Source organism: Columba livia, chromosome 4 (assembly GCF_036013475.1).
Source record: "Columba livia isolate bColLiv1 breed racing homer chromosome 4, bColLiv1.pat.W.v2, whole genome shotgun sequence".
Classification (NCBI taxonomy): Eukaryota; Metazoa; Chordata; class Aves; order Columbiformes; family Columbidae; genus Columba; species Columba livia.
This window is the reverse complement of record NC_088605.1, coordinates 68848360-68871194: the sequence shown is the minus strand read 5'-3', so window position 1 is coordinate 68871194 and position 22835 is coordinate 68848360. Positions and strand designations below refer to the sequence as shown.

At 37.0% G+C, this 22835-nt stretch overlaps 1 protein-coding gene across 2 annotated transcripts in view; it reads right to left on the bottom strand.

Annotated features, from left to right (window-relative positions):
• LOC102089717 (N-deacetylase and N-sulfotransferase 4) overlaps positions 1 to 16734 on the bottom strand; it is a 154833-nt gene extending 138099 nt beyond the window's left edge. Inside the window, exon 1 of one of the 2 annotated variants that reach the window (XM_005515200.4) lies at positions 16630 to 16734. The gene's annotated coding sequence lies outside the window, so the exon portion shown is untranslated. The remainder of the gene's footprint in view (positions 1 to 16629) is intronic. The other variant, XM_065062182.1, reaches the window with a different exon arrangement.
• Positions 16735 to 22835: the final 6101 nt, after the last annotated feature.

The window sequence follows — 22835 nt, the reverse complement described above, 5'->3', positions numbered from 1 at the left end:
CCTTCACTGATTTCAAGGACTCTGTCATTATCCCATTTTTCAGGGTGAGGTGATTTCTAATTACTGAGCATTCTGGTGCTTAATTTTATATGATAAGCCTGAAACTAATGGATAAATGATCTCACTTCGTTCTGAGAACAAAGCATTTGTAGAAAATAGAAAATGGAGAGAAAAAACATTTGAAAAGCAAGAAAAGACAGTACCTAGAAATATAAATTTTGCAAAGCAAAATACAATTTTAAAAATGCTTGCCTACTATTAGGCCACCAAGAAGTTTCTTCTGTGTGATTTTTTCATCACTGTGCTAAAAAAGCTCCACCAAAGAGGTGATAATTTCATCTTTTTAGCCAAACACCGAACACAAGGCATGATGCACTAATTGGAGGTTCATTATTCATCGCGATGTTTTCTTCGTACCCCAGGCTGTTTGCTTTGAAGAAGACATGTGGATTATAATTTCAAAATGCCTATTTTTTGTCTGTAATAGTACTGTACCTGCTAATGTAAGCTACCTACATAGTCCCACAACGAATATTCGCTCTTTTGCAGCTGGTGTCAAACTTCTTTACTACCCTTTTTATTGCAACATTTTCCTAGGGTGTTTTAAGAACATGCTAAGTGGCTTACCTACCCTGAAAATATTAAGCAGGGGTAAAGATACCTGAAGATACCTATCTTTGATGAGATGGGTGAGAACTTTGTAGTAACCCTTCATCTTATTGAAAACACATACAGACTCTTGTTTTTTTCTATAATCAACAAGATCTTTTAAGGATTTGGTTTTTGCAAGATCCGTTTTACAGCACAGGCATAGCCAAAAATGGGCTCTCTCAAAGCAGGATTGTGTAGCCCAAGTCTAACCCATCCACCATTGCTATTACAAAGGCAACCAAGTGTCATGTACTTAGCTCATGCAGTACTTATTACTGCCAAGTACACATTTTCATCAGTGAAAAATAAAGCCAGATGAACAACTATCAAGGCTTTTTGTGGCAGTTGAAAAATTCTCCCTTTTTCTTTACTCTCTGTCCATGAACAGCTATATTTAAAACATCTGGTCAGCCACAATGCAGCCTTGAGGACTATTTCTGTCATTGCTTTTCATTCTAACGATTCAGCAATGTGACTATATTGCAAAGTTGGAGATGCCAAATTAAAAGTAAATTCCTGTTCTGACTTGATATCTCTGCAGATGTCAGCCCTTAAAGAACTACACTCTAACCTGCTCCACTCCTCAAGTGCCTTGTAATCAAGAGAGTGTCATTGATCTCTGTCCCATCTCAGCACTGACTGTGTGACATTGCAGAATGCAGAATATATAGTGCCATGGCTCAATGTGGGTCTAAATGGCAGAGAAGCACATAAGAAACAATGAAACAAATGAATTTGATCTATGTATTATACACTCTGTTGTACATGAGCTTAACATAAAAATAATGAGCCACTCTTGCAGGAAAATCAGAAAATCCTCTGACAACGCATCAGGCTGAATAAATTTTTTGCCTAGAAGAAATACCTCATTATAAGTGACTCTGTTTTTTGTAAGTCAGTTTTTGTCTATGTCTGTGTAGGGCTGTTTTCTTTGTTTTTGTGTGAGGTTTTTTTGTTTGTTTGTTTGCTTTGTTTGTGGTTTTATGTTTTGTTGTTTTTTTTTTGTTTGTTTTGTTTTTGTTTGTTTATTGAGTTTTTGGGTGTGTTTTGCTTTTTTTTAAATTAATCTCTGTATTCATCTTATGTCTTTTCTAACTGTATCTTTCTCAAGATGGTTTCATAGTATTTCAATGGAATTCTGTAGGCAGCTTGGACTTAGTTGGAACATCAGCAAGGAGCCTCTTCTATTATAATATGTATAAAAGAAACTCTAATTCCAGACACATCAATTTAGTGGGAGCTCCTGGAAGATACACCAACATTTTACCAGCTGGTAAAAATATACCATAGGTATATGTACATATCCTTGAACTGTCTAGATGAATTGAAAACATTTGGAATTCCTTTAGTAAGAACAATAACACACCCTTTCTGAAAAGAAATATCTTTTGATACAAATGATTTTATCCTTTGATTCTTGTTGTTGCATCACAGGAACACAGAACAGAAACCAAACGTGCAGTTCCTAGATACCACAAAGAGTTCTGGTTTTGTTCCTTCCCAGCTATCAAATATTTCCTAGGTTTTCTATTAGTGGTGTAGGACACAGACTCTGTGATCAAGATCAGATGTTTTGCTTCAGCAAGAGAGAGGCTTGTTATTTCCTGACAGGTAGCAGAGTTACTACTGTGGCTTGAGGGGCTGAGAGAGAGACAGATTCATTCCTGTGTCTGTCCCTTGATATTCCAGGTGTGTATTTAGTGTCCTTCAGTTCATTACAGAAAGAAAAAACAGCAATGGAACTCAAAGTGTTGTGAGTCCTAAATGCTCAAAATAACTTGTCTGGCAAATTATGTAATGATAACGATGTGTTGATAACAGTCTCCCACTGATGTTTAATCTGTGCCAACCAAGAACAGGAAAGTTAGTGACGGATAGTTATGTGAGCCATTCCTTTAGCTCAGAGGTTGATGGCTGAATGCTTTTTGTTGCTGAAAGTCAAGTAGGTGATTCCTGCTGTGCCTGATACAGGTATGCATACAGTCAGCAGCTGCTCACTGTACACATTTTCACTTGCTGTACTCTTTGCATATAATCAATTGATGTTACAGAAACACAGACCACTCACAGAAGCAGTCAAAATCCTTTTGTGCATCAGGGCCACGCTCAGTATAGGAAAGTGGGGGTGTATGTGTATCAGCAGAATCTCAAGCATGACTTGGATCTGCTATTAATCATCAGTCTTTGCATTGACTCTTAAAAATGACTTAGTCTTTACAATGCCTTGTGTTTGGGTAGTGGACCCTTGCTTTAGCATTCAGAACCCATGCAGGTTGTCCAGGCTTCCTAGACAGTGCAAGGTTACAGGGAGGATGTGCCCGTGCTGTAGGAGCAACGTGAGCTTGAGCTGAGCGCTGCAGTAACATGGTATCTGGCTGATGGTCTGAAGGAGTTCAGTGTAGCCAACACCCTAAGGAAGAAGTACCAGTGCACAGTTGCTGAGAGCTATCCAAAGTACAGGAGACGCTGAGTTCTGTTATGTTGAAGCTGCTCTTCAACAAAGTGCCCCCTTCCATTGACGAATTTGGATGTCATCTCCAGAGGGATGAGATGATTTCACTAATTTCTTTGTAAGGCATAACTGCCAACAGACAAGGATGTGTTAAGGAACTATCTCTCTTCTACTCACTTCTTTACAGTATCTCAATAAGGAAATCAATTAGGCACAATAAACAGAGAGGCATTTTTATTTTCTGCTTTAGGTTCTTAAAACCTTCATGGTTCCCCATGCTTGAAACACAAGGTGCTAAGGTTGATGTTGAGAAAATAACCAAATAACACCACCCAAGTTTTACTTCAAAATTATTATTATAAATGAGGCAGAGGGCCACTACAGGAAAAGCAGTGTTTAGTGGTTCTGGTAGAACTATCAATGGATCACATAGCAGTTGGGTGACAATTCTTTTTATTGACTTGGTGTTGTTATAAAGAGCCATAGATTCAGTAGTGAATCTATCCTTTCAAATAAAAAAAAGGTGTTACTTCTGGAAACATCTTATTATCTGTTTCCATATGTATAGGAAGAAAATTCTATATCTGCATTTCAGATATGACTGAAGTGATTCTTGTGTATAATATTTTTAGCATGCACATATAAGCACACAGAAGCATGTGCATACAGATAGTAAAGTGCTTCAGGACATTCTGAAATTAGGTTTATTTTACTAACGTATTGCTAGCAAAGACTTTGTATCCTAATGTAATTTGTACACATCTCATATTTAAGTAATGCCTTTAGTTTTCCACTGTGATTAAACTAGGTGGTTATTTAACTACAGAATGGCACACTGTTAATGCTCAGCATTATTTATTATAAAAACATGCATATGCATATATAGCTGTAAGTGCTGAAGTACTGCATTTAATTCTTGTAATGTGCAACCCAGAGTTTGATCAGAGCTAAAATCTTGAACACGGACTCAGATTTTGATTAGTGACACTTACACACTGAGGCAGAGACATTTGTATATTACATGATCTGCATTTTAACTCCATTTGGCATAAAGATAAAATCTTTTTTCCTTGCATAAAAAACTGCAAATCAGATAAGAATTGATTATATTTGTCGGTTTAATGAAGTAAGATAGTGGATTTCTGACTAATGCATTGGAAAGTATTTATATAATAGAGAGTCCTGCCATCATAAATTACTTTGTGGTGAATGCAACAATTTTTTATTGGAGGTCACCAGACTTAGCAGCAAAATCAATTCAAATCAAATCACACAGCTGCTATATACATCAGAAGACTGCAAAGGAATTAATACACTTACATATTTGTTCACCGTCCATGCCTAAATTAATTATTAACAGTTTGCAGTAAGATGAAGATGTCTTGCATTACGGACAGTTAATATGCATTTATGCCAGGCAGCCCAGGTACCTGTTCAATAGAGACTGGCTGGAGTTTACATTTGAAAGAGCAAACTCTGTCCTGTTGGCTAAAGAGTACATGAATGGTGCTTTTCCACTATAGAGACCCCATTTGAAAATGTGATTAGTTGCTCTCACAGTTAAATAACTTATTTTGGCAAGAAAAGTTCAGTTCTGAACTTTTAAACATTTTTTAGTGCTTTCTACATTAATACCACAGAGCAAAATTGCTGCAGTGGGTGTTGAAGCCATTTCTGCTTCCTTTATAGCTCAAGTTCAGAGACTACTATCTCATAATTACATTTACTGAACAAATTGTAAATCCAAGAATATTTTCCTTTTTGTTTTGTTTTGACAGAAACTGGTACAAGGATACATTGCTCAGACATGTAGAATGATGGGTCTCGAAGGTCTTGAACATATTTTTTTTTTTCCAATAAAAACAGTTATCTGAAACTGAAAATTCTTATGCAGTTATGAGGCAAACACTAAAAAAGCCTGTTTATTCTGATATCCTTATTTTCTTTTATAAAAATGAAGGGACATTTACTATTCAATTCATCCAAGGAAAAGGATCATAATGTATGCTTGCCTTTTCTTCCCTCTTTCATCTTCTTTCAGGTAGTAGTGATTGATGCAAATTCTCAGGTATGTTTTTTGGCAAATTTTACTGCTTCTGTTTGAAATTACTTAAAGTTTCTTACATCTGCCTGGACTCAGGAGTCCAGAAGAGATGATCACGTTAGAAAAGTAGCAAGATAGAAGAGTGGAAGACCTGTGGGACTGATTTATATCCTCCAGGATCTTATGGTTAGTTCATATACCAAAGTATTGGTGAATGAGAAAGAACATAGGACACAGAATGGCAAATCTCTGAGCAAAACATGAAAACATCTCTTCAGCTGCAGAAATACCACTTAGTGTGATACTGTAACGGAGAAGACTTCCTCCAATATTTATGAGTACCTATTGTGTGGAGGATGGCCCTAGGTTCCTAGATGTGCAAGAGGGAGTTAATTTATGCAGTGTATCTTATTTACCACTGTGACACAATTTTATCAGTATTAAGGGTGAAAACTCCATCTCTGTTGTGCTGAGTTCAACAGCAAATGTGGTTGTGTTGTCCATATTGATGAACACCAGAACAAAACAAAACCCCTAACCATTTCCATGTTGTTTTTCATCAACTTGTTGAAAATTAATTTAAAGGGCTATTGTTGTGAAGGCTACATACTGAAAACAATCTAATATGTGAAGCATTATTTGACTGAGAGAAACCTGATGAAAGACCAAATCTTATCAAGAAACCTCGTACTAAACCTCCAGTGTTTTCAGGAACATGCAAGTGGTTTGTAGCTCTGCAGTACCAGCCTGGTATATTTCTGCTGCCTCTGCTGGAGATTAGTCAATGGCTTCCAATATGTGTATTGTCAGAACTTAATTGCTGGTTCATATATCATTAATATTGTAGACCTTCTAAACTGTTATATATACTTGGTTAACAAAAAGGTCTCTGAACAGTTATTGTTCTGCAGTGCTCTGTTCAATGTATAAGCTGTAAGCTAAATGACAGGAATAATTATAATGTCAAATAGATTAATCATCAGTCAGTTCTTGTCCATAGAACTACAGGACATATTTAACAAGCAGAAACTCCACTTAAATGGACTAAATTTAAGTATTTTCCTGGGTTTTGAAGTTACAAAGGAGTTTTCACTTGGGGAATTAAATAAGGCAAGAACTCAGTCCAATTTTCTTACTCTTATTTTTGATAAATCAACTTCAAGTCATGTAGAAGGGACATTGGAAGCAAAATCCTCTCTTTATTTACACCCATGTAGCTCCATTTGGCCCTAAGCCTGAAATTACATGAATGAAACAGAACTACTTTTCATTGGGCTGTGGCCTGACAAGCACATTAACACAATAATATGTGAAGAAGCAATATAAAACTCGACGAAGGAAATCTTAAACCCATTCCTGAGACCTATCGACTAGTATGAATTAAACAGAATCCTTTTCATGTGTTCTAGGTCCTTCCTTAGGTTTCACATCACAAGAGATACACATTGTCATCTATTAATACCATAAATAATTTGAGTAAAAATAGGTCAGGCTAATTTTCAAATTTCTGAGATACCTAGTAATAATGTAAATGAACTCTTAAGAAGCTAGAAATGGTCCCATCTTATTATAGGAGTTATTTAAATAAGATTTCAACACCAACACATGATAAATGTGGATGTTTCACCTTAAACAATTACATTGGGTATACCTTTTCCTCCAGTTATTGTTAATCCCTAAATTCCTGTTTTGCTTGCAAATTGTGATGTTCTGAAGGCTGAGAGAACTTAGAAATATGTTGTAAAAAATACTGTAACACAGGAATAAACAAGAGGCCTACTGGGAGCTGACTAATGGAGTGTTTCCTTGCATATATGAATACCCAAAGCAGTGCAGGCTGAATTCTAACTATTGTACATCATACCGACAAAAAGCTACTTTTTAATGCTAGAATTAACTTGATTTATGTGAAACATTCATAACTTGCAATCTTCTTTTTCGTGTTTTGCTGGAAAAGCCATGCCTGATGTTTTCTGCTGTAACACATTAAATTTAATGTAGCTGAACTTGTTTCTGCAAAGTGGGTAGGCAGTATTTCCTGTGCTAAATTTACCTCTAACAGAGGTTACTCAGACTCAACCAACAGAACTTGTCATACGATGCATTATTCACGGTAGTGGATTTATTCTTAATCCCATCAGCTGTATCTCCAAAGAAATGGGATGGCCCTTTTGAGGAAAACTAAACATTTGTAAAAATTATGCTAGTAATTGCCATGAAAAACATTGACTGAAAGTATGGTAAACCTTTCTGGCAAAAACTGGGTCTAGTTTTTCTCATCTTCACATAACACAATTCTCTGGGGTTTATTTGGGCCTATTTAATTCTCTTTAGTGTTTCTATTATAGATTTTCAAGATGGAAATTATGGAAACAGGTAATGATTTTCTTTTCCTCAGTGTGCATAGCACTACAAAACACAGAGTACAAAACATGCCTAATTTTGCAGGGTGCAAAACGCTATTAAATCCCACAGACTTTATTAAAGCTATGAGACTTTTTGCTGCCTGAATACTTCTCATTTTTCTCAGAGTGGATTATCAATCCCCTAGCAATCGGTCACCACTAGCTCCACTTTAATTAGAGATGATAGTTATTTCCAGGTTATATGGGTAAGGTAGTAAGATTCAAAATATTATTATTATTAATGACATTATGATGTAAGGATCTAGGAAGTATGTTTCTATAAGACTGAAACAATATGAAAGGTAGTATGTATTATATGATAAAAAATTAAGTTCTGAAAGAATCGGGCAGTGTCAGTGTGCCTGCTACACCAGATAATTCACGAATATGGAATGCCTGAAAACACATTTGTATCCCAGATAAGGCAAATTCATAGATACCCTCAATAAAATGGAAAGTAACAGGAGAAAACAGACATTGTCATCAGTACAGGGAAACTGTGAGCTGGTGTGGGGTACCTTTCTGACAAACCTGTTCCCTCAGCCTTGCCAAGCCCTGACAGTCAAAGGTTTTTGGGACATAGGCGATGGAGCAAAGTCAGGTACCCAAGTATATACTGTACTCAGACAAATCCAAGACTGAAGTTGGGCATGGGCAACAAAGGCAGCATAGAAATTCTTAGTTTTCAGAAGCTGGAAATTGGCAAGGAACTATGACAAAGTTTTAGGCATGATAGAAAATGTCCCTGAAAAAACTGAGTGTGATTTGGAAAATTATGTTTCTAGAATAAAACATTTCAGAGACAGATATCAGTGGAAAAGACAGACAAAAAATATCTGTCGCATTGGAGGAGAAAGTGTACTCCTTGTATATAATCTTCATAAACTGAGCAAATCTAAACACTTCATAAAGGAACCAGGGATTGATGAAGGTCACTTTAGTCTTCTGAGTACAACAGTAAATGTAAATTCTTATACTGCTTTTCAGAATAAGAAGCATATTAAGAGTTGAGTGCAGATAGCCAAGATTGTGTGGCTTGTGTGTGATTCATATTAGTAATTTTTTTAATTGATAAAAATATTTATATGATGCTAGTCCTTTCCTGGGACAGTTGTTTGAGCACTTTTTTGATCCTCCCTTTTTTCCTACTGTGATCTAAAATAAGTCTCTATTTGCATTCTGTTTTGATTTCTGGAGTCAGTTCTTTTTCGTGTTGATGGATAGTCAATGAATGTGTCAGTGTGACACCATGGAGCATATTCTCAGTATTACAAGAGTTATGCATGTTTACAGGTTATGCACATTTATGTTATATTTGCAGGGAAAATAATATCCCTTTGTAAAACAAACATTCAGATGCACTTCTTCAGATACAGAACAGTGTAAGAAACATTGAAAATCGACTGTCATTCTTGTTAATATTGCATGAGACTATTTTGCTGGTGGAACATATGTGTTTTGCAGTGAAGAGTTATGTACCCTGAGCTGTACAGAGTCTGAAAGCTGGTCTGTACAGTCTCTGGACAAACCCCAGAGAATATGGTGCCTTTTGTGCTTAGACCAGCTGAACTCAGAGCACTGGCAATCCTCATGTGAGCATCAGCACTCAGCACCAGGGCTGTTACTCACTGCAAAACCTTCCTAAAACGATGGGCATAGAGCAGCATTTGTTGACATAAAGCACATTGTAAAGACCACGCGCATTTGCAGAAACTTTCCACATTGGCTGTTCCAGATCAAGTCACTTGGGAAGCACAGAGGCTTAAGGTATTGTTTGAAATGCAAATAATGCTTCTCTTGTCACAGCATGGATTTATTTTCCTCTCTCTATGGCAAGGAGGAGCAGTAGTCTGGGTAGGAGGCTGCTGAGGGACCTGACAACCACCTGCCCCAGCTGTGGGATTCTTATACCTGCTCATCGGTGGGTAATCAGGCAATTAGGAGCAGCTCCTACAAAAGGGCTGGCGGGAGGAGGGTCAGCTTTCTTAGGAGGAATGTAGTGCAAGTTGCTTGGAGGAGAGACGAAAGATCAACGGGATATTTCACAATTCTGAAGGTATGTGTGTTTTATTTGCCTGGTAGATGCGTGTAGGGGCTTTCAGAGCTTTTGGGCAGCCTGAGCTTTGGGGACAGCAAGTTGGGGTGTCTGGGGCACCTGCTGTGTTGTTATGGTCTCATCTCTGTGGTGTTGTCAGCTTCCCTATCACCCAAAGCATGATTATTGATTTTGTGGTGAAGCCAATGGCCACCTCCTTTCTTGTTCCAATGTGTTTCTTAATAGCATGTGAGTATGTCAGAAACATAACTACTTGTGTATGAGGTATCAAACATACTAAGAGGGTGACATTAGTTTGCAAGCTTGAACAGTCTAGTTGGTTCTCCTTCCGCCTTCTGGGATAGTACAGGCTTCTTGTACATCTTTCATTAACGGGGCAGCCTGCTGTCTTTTTTTTTTTCCCAAGGTATCTGTGGTCTATAAAGTACGTAATCAGAATGTGCATTAAATATGTTTGAAGAAGGTGACTGAAAGGACTATATAATATCCTACTATACCTGTCCAAGCTGGGTTTGGTGTCTTCAGCTTTACCATTGGAGTGTTTGTGTCATTGTGAAGGTGACACATGAAATGCATACGAATGCCTGCCAGGTGTTCTCATATGAACCTAAAATAAAAGTAGCTCCATGCATACACAGGCTGACCTTCCTTCTTATGGGGACATGGGGCTCTGGGCTACTTTAAGAATTATCTTATTGGCTTCTTTATTACTGTCATCTTAGTTTCTATCATGTAAATTTGCATGGTTGTATGAACATATTTTTTAGAAATACTTTCATACCTAACCAAAATAAAATATTCTTGAGAAAGGGTAAGGCCCGTAACATTAAATAATTTTTGACCTCTTAGATGTGTTGTCTTTAGGCTTTTATCACTATTTTAGATCATTTTGAAGCAGTTTTGGGCTGTCTTGATTACTTTTGCAGCTGACTTCTAAATTATTCTCTATAAAATGCATGTTGTTTTATCTGCATGCAAAACCTGAATTGCATCTGTCTCAACTGAGTAACGTCATATCTACCTTTTGCCTGTTCCTTCCTCTTAGGTACATACTTATCTTTAAGGCAAGTATTTACAAACTATTTACAGGAACTTCTGTGTTTTCTGTAAACTGGCATACAAGTTTCTGCTTAGGAATACTCTGTTTTTTTTGTGTTGCCTCAAACTAATGTGGTAAGAATTAGGTCAAATGTCATAACTACAAAAAAATAAGGAAAAAGGGAAGAAAGGAAATGAAAACTAACCTCTGGCAGCACAGACAAAATTAGGTTTCGGTATTGGTAGTGAGGAAGATATAATACTTTGTATGATGGCTGTACATTTTTTTTTCTTTCAAAAAAAGTCAATGTTACAATATTTAAAGTAAATATAACTGTTGCAGTTTGGGTCACTGAAGTATATAGTAGGGGGAAGGAATTAATGAAAAAAATTACAGCAAGCTTTAAAAGTTTTAGTACAAGCAGCTTCCTTTTTTTGTCAACAAACCACTGTCCTGGAGCCTTGAAATACCTGAACCCTGGGTTTTGTAATGCTATTTCACATCCCATAAAGGCTTACTAACTTCTTTGTAAATACATGTCAGGGAATTTCCAAGTCAGGTTTGCAAATCAGTTCAAAAGCTGTTGGGGAGGACCCTTTAAGATCTGGGCTGATCAGGCTCACAGGCTCTCAAATGCAACAGGTCTCATGGAAAGCAGCCTGGCTTCCCTGTGGACCCATCCATTACAAACCAGGCTTTGTGTGCATTCTCAGATCTATGCACAGTTGGGACGAGGCCTCAGGTTTGATGTAGGAAAATGAGTCTTTATCTAAAGAAAACATATTTTTCCCTTTTGGAATAGTTTTGAGAGACAGAATATAAACTATTGACTAAACTGAACCAATTACAGGTGGGGACAAAATGTTCCAAATCCCTGCTTGGGAAAGCTACTAGAAAAAACTCTTCTGTCTCTTCTGACCCCTCCCTTCCCTTTGGTGAGAGGAGTCAATATAAGTAGACTAAATCAGACTGTTCTTTGCAAAGAAAAACTCCATGGATGGGAACTGATAGCTCTTTGACCATATTACTGAAACAATACCCCTAATGGAGAAAAGCATTTCATGTGACTTTGAGTGTTTCCCATTTCAAATAAGGGTGAACCTATAGATTTTCCTTAGTTGCCCTGATGGAACAGAAAATGACAACTGTTTCTGTTGTGGAGGGAGATGTACTTCATTGTTGCCTTGTGAATTTGGCTAGAAACTCATGCATCAGTGCTTGTCAATGGTTTAATATAAAAAAATAAATACAGAGGAGCCCATACAGAATGTCTGTCATGACAGATCTCTCCTGTGACAAGTTATCTAAAAGCTATAGTAACTAAAAATGTAATGATCATTGTGGTGTAGAAGACTTGGTTTCAATTACGCTGGGTTTAGCACTTAATTAAAAGTTTAAAGGAGAACCACTTTCTTTATGACTTTTCTACAAATGTGTATGGAGTACTCTATCAGTGGGTTCTGGTATAAGCAACAGAAGTGAAATTTCTAGAGAAACTGGATACAGATGATTTTAATTTTCAAGTTCATTCTCAATTAGTCATCTAGACTGCTTTTTCCTGAATATTACAAGTTAAAATGTTAACTATCTGCCTATTGGAAAGTAGGGGTGTGGAGGAGAGAAAAAAAACTGTGTGTGAGAGTGGAATGAGTGGAGGTGCGAGGGCAGGGAAAGGGTGAGGGAAGAAATGGGAGGAAGAAATGAGAGAAAACAGAGGCAGTGAACTGTGACTATCTGTTGCTTTGCAGGATTACTCAGACTGCCTTCCGCACATTGAACGTTTTTTTAGCACTGATCAAGTCAGTTACACAGATGTTGAACTGTAGGTGAACTGGATTGCTGACCTCTTTGAAACATCTAGCTGGGAAGCGTCAACTAATATGTTTTTCCTTTAAGCCACTCCCTCTTGTTCAAGGATCAATTCCAAATAATGTTGATTATCTATGAGATTATGTATGTTCAGTGTACATGACTTTTTTAAAAAAAGCTTAGTGAGTAGTGAAAGTAGACTTAAATATTCTAATCAAACAAACAGCTTTTCTGAATTTAAGTGAATGCTTGTAGGCATAAAAACTAATTTAACCTATGGGTAGGGGGCCGTTGTTGCACATCATCATGCTTCAGTCCCTTGTGCATGCATAGGGAAATCAGATGATAGTTGAATAAAAATAGATATACTTCAGTATGGAAGAAACAAAGTTTTCTTGGGTAGGGGAGAGAAGGAAAGGAGGTGAAGAGAAAAACTTGATATTTCTTGAAAATGACAGGCTGTTCTAGCTAGAACTTCAAGCTGAAATACTGGCCTGAGGCACTTGGACTATCACATTCCAACCAGTTTAGCTTTTGCAACGCTATCATCAACAGCAAGCACTGAGAAGTGTCAGTCAGTATTAGCCACAAACAGTAGTAAGTGCTCTGGTTAAAACGCTTGCACATCCATTGTTATGTATAGAGATAAATGAAACATTTCTTTCTTAGACATATTTTGCAGCCCCAAAGTTTGGGATCATCAAGTAAAAGCATCTTTTTTTTTTTTTTTTTTTTTTTTTTTAATCACCTATTTTGCTGTCTTGTCTGTAAGATTTGGTCTGGTCTGGTACTGATGTCGATGGTTATACATCAGCATAGTACTTAGCACGAGATTAAAAGTGGAACATAATATTAACCTTACCCATTGTTTGAGACTGAGAAACTACTGTTGATTCAGCGTATAGTCTTTGGTTGATGACAGGTATTTAAACTCACGAGTATTAGTGTTCTTCCACAGCAACTAGTCAACTGAACAAACCCACAAAACAGAAAACCCAACAAAGTAAAACCTCTACTACTAAAAAAAAAAAAAAAACCAAACAAACAAAAAAACAAAAACAAACAAACAAAAAAAAAACTGAACAAAAATAAACAAAAAAACAAAAACCACCAACCAGAAAACAACAACAAAAAAACCCTGGAACAAGATTAGAGACCAGTGTACATGCAGAATAGTTGATAGGGACGGTATGTCAAATGATTGAAGGATAAACAAGAATTAAAGAAAAGCAGTGCAGAACTAGCAAATGTCTTCAGACAGAATGCTTATTCTTATGGCAAATATGCATGCATTTCACTTGGATACATTGAAAATGGAGTATATGGAGTATTAAAATGATTAATGCAATAATTTCCATGGATTTCTGTAGCATTTAGTTTTTTATAAACTGAAACACTGACACAACTATTTCTAACAACAGTGCTTAATATACATTGTCAGCTCTTGGTGATATGATTGCAACGGTCCAATATTGCTTATTTTGGAGAGGAAAAAGAAATCTGTTTTTGCTGGAAGGAATTGCGTTGCATATTAATAGAGGAAACAGTATCTGATGTGTGTGACGAGAATCTGCAATGCAGCATAACTATGAAAAAAGTTCATAGAACATCAAATTCTAAGTTATTATTTCAATTTTATTTGCTCTTAAGAAAAGTCACTTTTCAGTAGAATGGCTTTTCACTTTTATCTGCTCTCTTATCTACTGTTGACTTGTTGCAAATCTTGCAATGAAAGTTTTCATCCTGACTTCAGGCCTAATGTTATCAGGTCCTCACCTGATGGCAGCATCTAGTATTTAAAAGTAAGAATGTGCCTACAATGACTTAAAGAAGCCTTCAGGTTAAAACCCATAATGCTTGATATCTTGCTGCTATTAATGTTGAAGAAAACCTGAAGGCAGAAACAGACTCATAAATGCATTTGAAAGTATCAGCCTGTTGCAATTGGTAAGAAAAGCAGGTAGCTAGTCAAGGATTTTTGACTGGATAATGCTGTAACAGCAGTACTTGACTGCAGTAGAATAAAGAGGTTGCCAAAGGATGAATGCAGAGTTCAAGGGGTTATGTGGGTAGGATTTTGTCCTTTAGTAATTAAGGAATCTGACTTTTGACTGTAGAGGAGCTTTACTTGTAACTGAACAAAAATCAAAAGCAAGAGAAAAGCTTTACCAGCAGCTCTGCACAGCTGCTTCCTTCCCAGCTGCTGTCCAGTGTTGCACCCTCTCCCTCCCTCTCACCTTTTCTCGGTTCTTTATGACACTTCTGTTCAGTTATTCTTTTGTTGTCTATTTTGGCCTTCTATCAGGCACATTTTTCTTCTCTACTTACAGTGGTCACCTGTACTTCCATGTATGTTGTATTTTTTTTTTTTCCCCGCTATGTTTTCATTTATTTCTTCCACTGGGATCATCAGAAAAGCAGAGCAAGAGTTACTGTAACATGTAAGTTCTTCTCTGTGCACTAGAAAATCTGCTGCCCTGTGTGCAGGGGTTGGAACAGGGGTTGGAATCATAGAATCGTTTCAGTTGGCAGAGACCCTCAAGATCAAGTCCAACCATAACCTAATTCTAGCACTAAACCATGTCCCTGGCTGGCTGGTGTTCCAGCAGCAGCTCTGCTATGAAGAGTGTAGAAAATGCAGAGCATGAGGAAGATGGAGTTCAGGTGAAAAATTAAGTAATTTGATGTTATGCCCTAGGAAAAGATCTTCCCTGAGAAGTTCAGTCACTGCTCAGCTGTGCAAGCAGTAGTTTCGATATAAACACTAGAAACCTGTCTCTACAGTAGGAAAGACATCGAGAAACTCTTTTGGAGCCAATCTGATCTTTCCATGCCCAGCTCAGAAAATTGTTCAACAGCCAGAATACCACTGGTTGCAAGGTACAGTATAATTTGGTTCCAAAGCAGCAGTAACCTTGAAGGTTTATGACAAAGTTAAAGGACCTGCCATAGTAAAAGGGATATTCAAGGTCAATGTTTTTCCTAAGTTTCATTTAAAAGAAAAAAAGTGTGAACAACTCCTTTCAAGTTATATTGGTGGAAATTGTTACTGCATTTAAGAAAAAAGTTCATCAGACTTGCTTCTGCAGACATCCGTGGATATTTTGCTACAAAATCATTTTCCTTAGTAATGAGAGAAAATTATTTGGCCATTATCAGTAAATAGTGCATCTTAGAAAACTTGATGCTTTTCTTGACAGTTTAATCTCTTTCTATATCCCAGAAAGCAAATAGCATCATGTTTTTTCTCAAAGCATTACTGAGATTTATTTTAAACCCCCACAACCAAGCCATGTAAACAGGTGTTAAGTCCTTTAGTGATGTCTCAACAGTTACAGAGCTCTGAAGTAATGATAATTTTTTTCTGTCAAAATGCTTTTCATCTTATACTAGGATTATATGAGTTTCTATGCCTCATGTAGGATTAAGTTTTTAACTGTTGAAAAGGTTTTTCTGAAATTATTTGCACTTTTTGTAGTCAAGAGTCCATATGCTACTGGCTCATTAGGTAAAGACCATCTCCCTAACAACTGGATGGTGCAGGGCACAGCTTTAAGCTAACTAAAGACTTTTAAGTGTGCTAATTGTAGATGTGGACTGCTTGAAGCAGTCTGTTAAGGCACAACAATATTTAATAACTTGGGTCTGTTGTCTTTATTTCAATGTGTCTGTATAATACTATAGGATTGTTATGCATGACTTAAAATATTCAAAAAAGAGAGGAAATTTTACAGCTAATGTAGTTAGTCAAAAGATAGGCAGAAGTTCTAATGAGAATGTTAAATATTTTCTTTGGCATCATAGCTTGGAAGAATCTTGTATAACTGGTATAAATAACTACTGTATAAATACTTTATAAATAACTACTGCTACATTTATACAGTCCTAAAATTCCATTTGGCCCTTTAAAGGCAACCGCAAGGTTGATGTGGCCCCTGGCAAAAATGAGTTAGACACCCCTGCTCTACAGTCTCTTTGCTAGCTATATTTCATTAACTTTTATAAACCTCTTGCCTTCAATAATAGCAAATGAAACTCTGGCACAATGTCTCCCTCTAGGCCACAGACAACTCCAACTTCCAATAATTCAGTGTTGGGAGTTGAATAAAAGACAAATTATTCTGTCATGTGTCAGTAGCTACAATACATCAAGCACTAATACAAGGTACTTACTGTGAAAGAAGCAGGGATATTGTCAATTACTGCCAGCTACTTAATTATCCATGGTGCAGGGGTGTGTGAAGCGGCGCGACTTGTTGTGTTGCACAAAGCACCGCTTCCTGTTTGGCTCCAAACCCTGGGTTTCCTGTGCTAGGGCACATGGGACCAGAAACAAAACTTGAGGTTTCAGTGGTTTTTTATGTTAGTTTAAGAAAGTACAACATGTGATGAACTTGGGACTGTAAAAAAAGGTTTTACTGAGGGGTAAAAAGAAAACAAAAGTATACCTTCTGGATAGCATGCGTTTGTGTACAGCAGGGCTGATGATGAGTGGTGCACGGCAACCGCAGGCACGCTAAAACTTTTGCTTTCTTATGAACAGACTTTTTATGATCTTCCTCAAAGCAAAACAACACATGACTTCCAGGCAGCTTGATATAGTAGTATACTGATGTTCCAGTGATGCCTTACCGGCATCTGTAAGCAAATACATCCCAGTCTTTTTGATTACATGATATTGCCCACTTTTGCATCCTCATGTAGCTACAATGCTTTTGGCAACATAACCCCTCAAGTAGCCAACATACAAGTTTGTATTATGTAGTACAATATGTAAACACGGCCTGAACTACTTGTGACTAACAACTGTTGCCTTGGAGAGGATGGCACAGCTAAAAGAAGCCTTTGGGTTTCTTGAGCGAGGTCTTTTGACCAGAGCATCCCTTCATCTATCAAAATGGTTCCTTAAGGAGCAGGCTAAAACTTCCCTTTCACAGAAAGTCCCTGATCATTTAGTATATGTGAAGGTGGGGAGAAGTTCTGGTAGTCTGTCTCCAGCCTTTTTTTGTTAAGTATGGACCTTGCATATAGCCCGTCTGTAAGTACTGAGAAGCAATTCCACTGGTCAGGCTGAAGAGCCACCCTTCTGATTAATCCTGCTCTAAGGAGTGACAGAAACAGTGTGCTGGTGGTGTCCTTCTCAGGTGGATTTACTGTCTTTTACCCTCTTGAACTGCTGCAGCTTGTTTTGTTCCCTACCAAATGTTTGGGGTTTTTTTTCACTGTGTAAGACTCCAGCACCTCATTATTTCTTCAGTTTGGCAAAGACTTTGATGCTGAAAGGCAACCTACTATAAATTAATCTCTAGACTATCTTTCTTTTTTCACCATGGAAATAAAGCAGTGTTTTTACATGCTTTCCTTTTTATTTTTTTTTTTTTAAAAAAAACAAAACAACAAATGCTGCAGAAAATTGAGTTATTGTTTTGCAGAATTCTACACAAAGTATATAAATTCAAGTTTCTAAAATGGGATTTTTATCTTCCTGTAGGCTTAGATAGGAATCCTGATTCAAAGTGTTTTTTACAGACATATGATATTTTCAGGATGGTCTCTCGAAGACTTGGTAGAAGACTGCTATTTCACATAAATAAGTCAGAATTGTATTCTTCCTTAGTTCATACTTTTTTTCCTGTTTGCTCATGTGCTTGGATGATATCTTTGAGAATTAAAAATAAGAGATGCTCCTTTAGTAGGGCAGGACTTGCCTAGAAGGAGAAGGCTGAACCTGAGTTACAGAGACCAGCCATCAGAGAATGGAATGGTAGCGTCCCAACCACTTTGCTGGTGGAAATGATTACCCAAGAAACCTCTCTGCTTGGACTTTTGACTGTTTCTGAAGCAGTGGCTAAACAAATTTCAAAGACTAGATTCAATACTCTCCTAGAAATGTTTTCTACAGAGCTTCTCTTAATTTAGAAAATGACCTCCCTTACAGGCAATAAAAGAATACTGGCACTTTTGCTACTGCTTCTGTTCTTCTCATCTTTCTACGTTACTGTCAGTGAGTAAATATCTGTTTTTTGCTTTTGCGATTAAGTTCCTGGAAAATATTAAATTACAAGCAGTTCTATTTGTCCAAGTACTCCAAAATACTTATGACCTCAGTCAGTACAAGTTTTCTCTATCTTTAATTCAGCAGTGAAAATAAAGATATTCTTTATGAGGCTTTGAGTATATCTGTGATTGACAGTCATCTTAAGAGACCTTACTTCAAATAAAAATGTCCCCTGTTGATGAGCTTTTATATAGCAGGAGACGTTTTAGAAAAAGCAGTGTCAAATCATATTTTCTTTTTCAGACTACAAAGTGTTACTTCTCACCTGACCAAAAAAAAGGCACATGAAAGTGTAGCATTGCAGGCACATATGAACTTAGTGTGAGTGGATTAGTATGTAAGGATTTATTAATAATCAAAATTCTTGAGTAAAGGAGAGGTTGATTTTCTTGACATAGTTTCTCTTGTTTTGGGGTGTCTTTGCTTATTCAGACTTTAAAACTGAAAACACCTTGTTTCGTAGGTGTTACTATTATGCATATATGTGTGAGGTTGTACTGATTTTGGCTGAGACAGAGTTAATTTTCTTCATAGTAGCCTGTATGGTGCCATGTTTTGGATTCATGACAAAAAAGGTGTTGACAACACACCAGTGTTCTAGCTATCACTGACCAGTGCTTACACAGTGTGAAGGTGGTGGACAAGAGGTTGGAAAGGGATGCAACTGGAACAGCTGGGCCAAGATGACCAAAAGAATATTCCATATGATATCATGTCATGCTCAGCAATAAAATTAGAGGAGGTGAGTTTGCCCAGGTTTGCTGTTGTTCAGGGACTGGCTGGGCAACAGTTGGCTGGTGGTGAGTGATCGCTTTTTCCATCACTTGGTCTTCTTTTGTTTTTCTTTCTTCCTCTTTTACTTATTAAGCTGTCTTTATGTCAACCTAAGAGCTTTCTCACTTATGCAATCCTGATTTTCTGCTGCCTCCTGCTGAGTGGGGGGGAGTGAGGGAGCAGCTGAGTGGAGCTTGGCTGCCTATCAGGGTTTAACCCACAACAGGGTCATGGCCAATTCAGAAAAATTGCATGGGTACTAGAAGATAGAAATTACCTGATTTAATGCTGTCGGTCCTTAACTTCTAGTTCCCAGAATTATACAAATCACTTCCGTGATTTATTGCATGGCTGGTTATCAGGAGAGGACAAATATATTTCATTTTGTTAAGTAATGTATGCATGTATGCCTACAACAAGCTACTTTGTCAATGTCACATTAATTATCCAATAATATTGAACCTGACTCTTGCTGTAAACCTGGATGTGCATTTCCTTGCATTGTAATAAATTATGTGCTAAACCATACCTGTTTCTGCAAAAATGTTTCTAGTAAAGCTCATCCCTGTCAATTAGCTGAAAAATGAATAGCAAAACATTTCCCCGTCTTCTATTTATTACTTCAGGTATTATAAATGTTCTCCTTTGGTTTTAATAGACAGACTTTGCTGTTTAATAAACACCATCATATGGTAGTTATGTTGCAGAAATAGCAGTCAAATTAGTAGATTCAAATTTTCCTGACGTAGATTTCAGTCAAGAAAAGTACTGTAACCATTGCATATAGTTTCCCATGTCATATAAAGTAGTGTTGGTGTGGGCTTTTTTTGTTTGTTTCATTTGAAAACTATAAAGCCTAGTTACCAGCTTACTATCAAAACCACTTAGATTTCTCAAAATTATATAGTCTGAAATAAGAACAAACCATTGCATCTAATGAGCATGAGCATGGAAAAGAAAATCAGGTTAGAGAAACAAAAAAGAAAAAAAAAAAAAAAAAAAAAAAGGAAAAATACTTTGTTTCCTGGCCATTTCCTCACAATATACTGTAGTACAGAAACGGTTCCCTGTAAATTCTCTTCATATGACAGTGATGGGAAATCTTATGGCTTGTGTTGTAAGCTATCATTTTTGTTCAGACAAGAGAAAGCTTTGATATGACTGCACCAATAAGAAACCAAAAAGGTGATAGGACTTCACTTTTAATTGGCAGTTTTGTATTTGCAGGCAATGCTGATGAATAACCCAAAGCTGTCATTAAAGATTTTGGGGCAGCTTCTTTGCTGCACTGAGTTTTTAACTCATTCAGGAGAGATAGAGGGACCATCAAGGTATGATTTTTAGTTCTTAGACTGTCTAGGCCCACAATTGTTTAAAACCATGCATATGATTTCCTAACACCAGCAGGTACTTTTCAGGAGTTTGTCAGATAACTTAAGACAAAGACCAGTGGGCAGTGCCTTCTATTCCTGTGGCTTTAGATGCACTGTCTCAGGAGTCAAGGAAGCCACAATTCAAGGGGGGTTTTGTGTGTGTGGTGTGTTTTGGTGTTTGGTTTTTGGTTTTGTTTTGCCCCCTCGAGAGGGAAGAACACTCACTAAACACAGGCTGCTTTCTCTTTCTATTTTTGGCTGCTTGGTTGAGTGGCATAGAAAGTTCTTAAATTCTGAAGTGATGATGCCAAGATGTATGGTCTCCTCTCCAGCTACTCTTTCCGAGGTGTGAGACCACATGAAAGGATAAAGATTGGAGGGGTATGCTGTGTCCTGATAGAAGTCCCGTTTGCAGAAATTATAGAAAATTATTTAAAAGGCTAAGGCAAGGTTTTCTGTGGTTTCTATGGATTTATCTGCAATGTGAAGATAATGGCACATTGTGCCCTGTGAACCAGTTCTCTGGGGACTGGCTACATCTTACATTTTGTAAACTTCCCTTCATCTGGGGAAGTCCACCCAACAGAGGAACCCAGATTACTCGATCCTACGTGTGGGTTAGTATAATGTGATTCTTTTCTTCATAATGGCACTCACACAGTGTAAGGCAGGATTTGATTAGTGAGAAGACATATTTTTTTAACAATAGTTGAGATCCTTTATGTCCGCCAGTTATAATACAAGGAAATAATCACAACAGATCTGACAGGACATGCTTCATTCATCTCTTCAGGTTTATTATCTGAAGAAGTTTACAGAAACATGTCAATGAATGCCTTAAGACTATATTAGCTCTTTAATCATGCAGTTTTACCACAAAAATAGACATAAAATGCATTCATTACTTCTCAAACTGTTAAATTTGTTGGGATTTTTTTTTCCTAACTAATGCTGAATGACATCTAATTTTTTCAAAAATAACACTCATTTTGCTTTGGTTTTTCAAAATCAGCAAAGTTTTAACAGACTAATATTTTGAACAACACCTTGTGAAAATATAGATTGAGCTTGAAATTATAAGTCAAATTATGTGCTGAAATATTTATTCTTTTAAAATGGAGCTAATTAAAGGTTATTTTCCTGTTATTTTACTATGTGGTATCACTTTTATAGCCAAAGAGAAGTCTTATAGAGTAAAAGTTACATAGTTTAGAAGATGAGGGATAGAGAATGAGGAATGTAGACCAGGTCAGTGGTTCTTCTTTTGAGTCATCTTCAAAAACATGTTTCAATTTCAACTGGTTTCCTTTGAAGCCAGTTTACCTTCAGTATCTCACCAGGAACAGTAAATAAGTTTTATTAAAGGCAGTAATGGGGGGTTGTGCCCTTAAACACTGTGAATTTATCTCCCCTTTTCCATGTACAAGCATTATAATTGTTACAACCAAACAAAAGTTAGTATCTCTCCTTGAAAACACAGCCTTTCAAGATCCTAGATCTGTAGACTATGCTAGTTGCCAACAGATAAAGTTTAAAAGCCCATATGTAGAGCAAAGAATATGCTGTGAACTGATAAGCCTTCATAAAAAAACAACTTTGCTTAAATGCTTGAGGGATTTTGGTGAATCAGTGGGGCAGAGCTTGGTGTCACTTCTACACGTTTTATTTTTTAGCTAATATTTGAAAAATTGAAATTTTCCCTGAGAAAATTAAAATCAGTGTAGATAACATACAGAATGAATACAGACAAAAGTAAAATTAATAGTAATGATACAAAAGTGTTTACTAAGCATCGGCTTGAAGACATCAGACAATCATCACAGGGTCTATAAAATACAAATCAGTTGCCCAGGCCTTGTCATTCATACTCTGTGCAGACCTCACCTCAGTGAAGTATGTAATCTTTTTGTCTTTGGCTTAAATGAAATGTAGGATTCATTCTTCTGGCTTTTTACTGTCTTTATGGGATTTCTTCCAACAGCATATTATACATTTAATGGAGCTCTGAGTAGCAAAATTTAAAGGGAAATCTGTTTTCATGCAGATTAATAACAAATCTCTGATGTTGAGAGTACCAGGAATTTACCCTTAACATTTATCAGAATCAACCTGGAGCTGGAGAATAGAATAAACAGTGATTTAGGCACATGTCTGGTTCGACTGGTATAGATTGG